Source organism: Colobus angolensis, unplaced genomic scaffold, assembly GCF_000951035.1.
Source record: "Colobus angolensis palliatus isolate OR3802 unplaced genomic scaffold, Cang.pa_1.0 Scaffold42, whole genome shotgun sequence".
In the NCBI taxonomy this organism is placed as follows: Eukaryota; Metazoa; Chordata; class Mammalia; order Primates; family Cercopithecidae; genus Colobus; species Colobus angolensis.
Genome location: NW_012117599.1, coordinates 2491911 through 2498434, shown reverse-complemented (window position 1 = coordinate 2498434; position 6524 = coordinate 2491911).

Below are 6524 nucleotides of genomic sequence, written 5' to 3'. Positions count from 1 at the left end.
TCCGTGTCTGGCGGGCAGCAGAGGAGGCACTGGAAGGACAGCAAGCTGGCTGGAAGCCCTGACTGCAGGAAACAGACCTCAAGCAGCACTCCTGGGGGCAGGACCCTGCCCCTCTGGGCTGTCTGGGGGCAGTTTCTAAAGCCCTAAGACAATAGCTCCCTGCCACAGGCTTTCTAGGAAGTCACAAACTAGGTGTCTGGGAGGCAGTTCTAGATAAGTGCACAGCCCAAGGGAGAGCTGACCCGTGGACCAGACAGAGACCCTGAGGGAAGGGCCAGCCCAGAGTCAGGCACAAACGGCTCCAGCTCAGTCGAAGTTGGTCAAAGGGACAAAGGAGACAGCTTTCTTCAAGGAGAGGAATAAATCTGTTGTTATCCTGTGTGCCCCGAATTCCATTTGCAACCATTATTTGTTTCAGAAAAGCTGGTGCATGTCAGATGTTTTATCTGTGAGACAGTGATTTCCCAGCACCTGGCCACACTTTGTGTTGCAGAAACTGTGGGCTGCAGGTTAGACGTGGGTTCTGTGCCTCCTAGCACACCTGGGAAGATCCTGATGCAGCCCACACTGTCAGTTCATACATAGTAGGGTCAAAACTCTATTTCCCATGGCTGGAGCAAGCTGCTTCAAACCAGCTATTCCCATGCAGAGATGCCACTGACTATGGATTTATCTCGAACTGGCTTGTAATTATGATAGAGCAGCCAGCGCCTGGCTTCTGAGATACCTTGTTCAACTCATCAAAGTAGGGTAGCCTTGGGATACCTCACGACGCACACACAGGAGGAGCTCCCACCCAAGGCACAGCAGATACCCCCCATCGGCACCACTGCAGCCAAATGGGGACAGGAGCACCTCCCACTCCTAAAATTAGAAGGGCCATCAATTAGCACCAAAATAAGTAGCCTAGTTTGGGGAAGGTGATAAAAATCAGCGAATAATATCTTGAGTGGGGAGTGGAACAGGACAGGCACTCTCGGGCAACTGGAAGTGTGTTCTGTGAACTGGCAGCAGCAGTACCCCCGGGAGCTGGGAGGGAGTGCCCATCTATGAAGCCTGACTCCCTGCGGGTAGGGCCCAGCATCTGCATTGAACACGTCTTCCAGGTGACCGCTAGACATTCAAGCTGGAGTAGCCAACTCTAGCCTGCCATCTTTGAAAGATGCCTGAAGACTTAACACGATTTATTTCCAGTTAAGTCCTAACAATCTACAAAAACACTAGACCTCTCTCTTTTGAAAAAACAGAAAAATCGCACCACCACAGAAAGCCATGGGTGTGGGCTGCATTCATGCTCAGCTAGAGCTGAATGCAGAGGAAGTCAGGACAGAATGGGACAGACACACACCTGCAGGCTTCTTGGAAATCCATCCCACCCTTCTACCCTCACCCCCTCGCCCTTCCTACTCCCACTCACCCTATCCCCCCCAGCTGGGGCAGGGACCCTCTTCACAGCCACACTGGTAACCATTAAGAGGTCCAAAGAGATCACCACGATTTGTTGCAAAGGAAGTCGGGGGAGGGAGACTTGACACGTGCCCAGAGTTAACGCCACTAACTAGGGATCGGGGTGTGCTCTGCCACTCCTACCCCCACAGCCTGCGTCGCCTTCACTCTAACTGCAGCGCAGGTCTGGTGGAGAAGCACTCAGCTGGACTGCAAGGCTGGCTCAGCTTCTCACACCCTGGACCTCGGATCAGCGGGCAAGCCATCCAGGAACAGAGCCTTGTAACAGCTCCCTGGACCTGGCGGAGTCCTGGTCCCAAGCGACAGCAATCCTCCTGGTGGCCACCCCCCTCGTCATGACAGGCCTCCAACGAGAGCAGGGCCTGCCTGAGGCTGTGCTCCTGGGTGGGAGGGAGGACACTGTGACTTAAACACAGTGTGGCTGAGAAAGAAAAAGGAAACACCCGCAAATTCAAGTGCACTCTATTTCAGCTTTAAACATACACCCCTCCCACCTACAGCAGTGTCCAAAATAGCACATCCTATTTCAGGGAGCTCAGAGGCAGTTCCTAAACAGGCCACAAAATAGACCTGGAGTTTGGAGACCAGCACCGCACAATGACAGAAGCTTGCGGGCCGCAGGGACTGCACTCGCACTGGATCCATCTCCCACGCCAGTCCCATTTTAAAGGTCAGAAGACTGAGGCCGCAAGAGCTAGCACGGCTGCTGGTGGTCCTCCTGACTCAAATTCCATGAGCACCCAGAGAACAGGAACAGTTACAACAGCAAACGAGGCCCTGATGAAGGTTAATTATCTGTTAAAAGTGTAAACTTAACCCCCTATCGTCACAGGCCAGGAAGAGAGCGGGCAGGAGGGTCCCACGAGAATTTCTGGAAGACAGGAAGGAAGGCAAGGCTCTCGTGGCCTTTCCCAGGTGATGGTGAATGAGGGAAAGCACTGCGGAAACCACGAGCTCAGAGGGAGGCCGGCCCTGCTGGACCCGCTTCAGAACGCCCATCACTCCCCTCTGAGCCAGGAGAGGTCTCCGGGGGCACCACCCCTGCCCCGCGCAGGGCTCCTCCCCACATGCACCCCAGGGCTGGGTCCCAGCACCCCAGCTGAGAGCCTCCCCGACTGTGGCTGGAGACTGGATACCTAAGCGGGGCTTGGTGGAGGAGAGCTCTTCCCCAGAGCGAGGGGCCGGCCCTGGAGGAGAAAGTCCCCGCTCTGAGCTCCTGGGTGTGAACCCTTCTGAGGGACAGCAAACAGGGCCATTACTGCTCAGACGTGGAGCTTAGCATGTCTTAGTTTGACTGGGCATCCAGCCACGCGTTACTTTAATATATAACCCTAAAGCTTAGTCAAACTGGCACTACTCGTGTGTCCTGGCAACACCTGGCCCTGAAACTGGGAATCACCTGGCACCAAATAAGGAAACTTAAAATTCCAGGAACAATTGAAACTCAACTTCTAAAAGTTTCTACAATGTGAATCTTCATTAGCCTATGTACGCATTCTAATTAAATTCTTTAAAAAGTTTTGAGATGGTAGAAATTTCACGTGGCAAGTCTGACTCATTAAGGAAAAAAACACGGGCAAGATATCATTGCAAAGACTTGTTACCACAAAACTGTTTGGAGTTGATTTCAGTAAAATTCTGCCATCAAATCTGGATTACTTGTGGGTGGATTAAACATTTGTGGATTAGCCTTGGTAAACAAATGAGAAGAGAGTGCATTTGTGGAAAAAGTTTTAAAATGAAAACCATTGTAACTGCATTCCACACAGTGATCACTGGCAGGCAAGATGGACACACAGGAACCCCCCAGAGGCCCGTCCCTCCCCATCACAGCTAGTACTGCTCCCCTCCTCCCAAAGCCCCCACCCCAGGTGAGGAAAGCAGGTAGAAGGGAGAGGGTGGCTGAGCCCCAGTCCCGCCCACATAGCCCAGCATGCCCCAGCAAACAGCAGGAGGCAACAACCATTGTTGGTCATGCAATGTAATATTGATGCCTAAAGCAAAAAAACAAAGTATCTGTAAACATTCAATGTCCTGCTAAATTTTACAAGGAATTCCAGCCAGATTAAATGTATTTTGCACTATATTCTGACTCCTGTATTCCCCATAGTTTTGCTTGCCTCCAAGGCCTATGCTCCCTCTCCTACCTCACCTGTCATCCCGGTTGGTCAAGAGTTGAATTTAAATAGCTGAGAAAGAAAGATGATCTCAGAACTTCAAACACCACCCCTGGGGTTTGAGAGTGGATCTTGATTTGTAAATCGAATGGGCTAACTCCCTGGCTTCAATCCCCTCTGTGGCTGTCAGCACACACGGAACGCAGCATGAAGTTGCACCCAGGATGGATCTCCTGCCCTCCTCTGTCTCCCAAGCTTCCTAAGTACCACACTCACAAGCTGCTTCCGACAGCATCTCACAAGGGCCCTCTCCATGCCTTTGCTCAGCTGTCCGCTCCCACCTGGAGTGCCCCTCCTGTTCCTGTCTGTGGACAATTCACACAGATGTTACACGACCAATTTAAACAGCAATTCCTCTGTGAAGTTTCACTCACTTCCAGGCAGAAGGAAATACCCGCTGCTTATTGTGACATGGCCCTTGCTGTTGCCACAAAGAAAAAAAATCTCTGATACAGTGGACATCCTTGTCTCCTCTAGCTCCTTAGGGGAAGGGCCTAAGTCATCTTTAACTCTTCATCTTTAACAAAGCTAAGTCACTGCAGGAGCCCCAAATAAGCTTTTATTAAGTGATTAATAAAAAATAACTTTTGGATCCCCCAGGGCCCCACATGGGTTTGGTGCACAAGAAAACTTATTTGAAGATGCTTTTTATTCATGACATAGAATTTAAAAAAAAAAAAAAAAAACCCCAAGCTGTAACTATGAAATTCCTGCACCTCACTTAGGCTGATGCTAATGGCAATCTGCAAAAAGAGGCTGCCAAATGTCGGGGTGATGGCACTCAGGTGAGCTGGGTCTGCCGCCTCCCAGGGCATCAGGGTACACCAAAGGCCCAGAGCTAGGGCCAGAAGCCCGGTTTGAGTCTTGTCTGTCACTCACCAAGCAGGAGGACCCGGGCAGGCCATTCACCTGATCTGGCTCTCCCCATAATGCCTGTGGGGTAAGCGGCCATGCGGTGCCAGCGTGGGCTCATCCCACCCAGGGCTCTTCGGAGCACAGGTGGAACTGGATCTCTAAGGCATCCCACGTTACAGAGAAGACAACACAGCGCAGCAGAAAGCAAGCTCCCAACCCCAGCTATCTCACAGGATGTCCTTTGGGTACGAATCCTGCTTCAAAAAGCAAAATCCACACTCAGGCCTCACCAAGCACGGGGAAGGCTGGGGGTGGCCCTCGCCCACTGCACCATGGACACCAAAGCCCACCCACACAGGCTGCTCTTGAGGCTGCCAAGGTGATAGTAGATACCACAAATGCAGAAAGGGAAAGAATGGGAGGCTGAAATCAAAACCAAAAGTGACTTCACAACCTGCACATACGGCTTTCCAAACAAGCTGCTCAAACGAATGCACACTTCAGAAGAAAGCGTATGGAAACATCCATGTCTGTATATGGCAGACTGCTCCTGAAGGGCTCACAAAAATGCTGGGCACGCTGCTTGCCTCTGGGGAGAGGAACTGGAACACAAGGTGGGAGAGGTGATTCTCCTCGATATGTCATTTTGTAATTTTTGAATGAGACCAAAGGTAATACCTTCACAGTGTGTAACCATGTGAGGTATGTAATGCCCTGAAACAAAACTTATGAAAATGTCCGCCGGTAAACAAACTTCTCTTCCCCAATCACATGTATCACCTTTCCAACATGTTTTCATTCAACCACCTGCTGAAGCAGAAAATCAAGATACTTTAAGGCCTGGATCCACTTTTTAATGCTGTGTGACCCTGGGTGCCATCCACCCACCCACCAAGACTCCAAAGGTAGCGACCAGCTCAGGTCACCGCCCGGCCCAGGGGAGGCCACTCACTGAGCGGCACCTCCCGGGAGGCCCTGACCACACTGCAGCCCATCACGGCCCATGCCCAGAGTAAGGAGGGGAAGCAGGTGGCCCACGACGCAGCATCAGCTCCTCTACACTGCACCTACACTGCCCTCCACACTCTCCACTGCACCCACACTGCCCTCCACACTCTCCACTATCCCCACACTGCCCTCCTCACTCTCCACTATCTCCACTCTCCTGCCCAGGGCACTCCCACACTGTGGCAAGCAGAAGTGCAGCTCAGAGCAGCACGAAGGAGCACCTCGCGGAGAGGGAGGCCTGGAGCCTGGACTCCAGAGCCAGCCATGTCCCAGCTAAGCTGCAAGACTCTAGGCATGTCACTGCCCTTTCTGGGCCCCAGTGCCCTCTTCTGTAAGAGGAGAATCTCAGGTTCTCAATCCTCACCCCCCCGTTCTGCAGATGCTTCCTGCTGAGGATGCACAGATTTGAATACCCACTGCAGACCCTCAGTGACCTCTGGGCTTGGGCTACGGGAGGGGACACAGACGTATCTGCTGTGGCCTCTCCCTCAGAAAGTCATCGTCCAGAGGACAGAGGACACATGGAGAACAGCTGCATGAGGGAGAGAGCACTTCGGCAGAAAGGGACAGACATCTGCACCACCGGCCTGGTTCCCTGGACACCTGCCACAGAGCTCGTCTGTCCACATCAGGTCGGCTTCTCCACTGGACTGTGCTCTCCCCAGCAGAGTTTCACCCTAACTCCATCCAGGGCAGCCAAGAGAATCTACTGGAGGACTCCAGTCTGTGCACACTGCCGCGGGGGTGCTCACAGCACAGAGCCTTCTGCTCGGGCACACTCTGAGGGAACTCCCAGGAGCAGCGCTGGGTCAGGCCCAGCTGTGTACCTCATGCCCTTCCCCCAACCCCGTACCCTAACAGGGGTTCAAGCTCATCATTTTCAAGGCCCAGCCCTCCTTGGCCCCTGAAGGTCTCCACCCATGTGGACCACACTGCTGCCCTGGGGCAGAGACAGGCCCAGCCACAGGAGAGAACGAGAAAATGGAGTCACACGAGAGACCACAAAGAGGCCTTGTG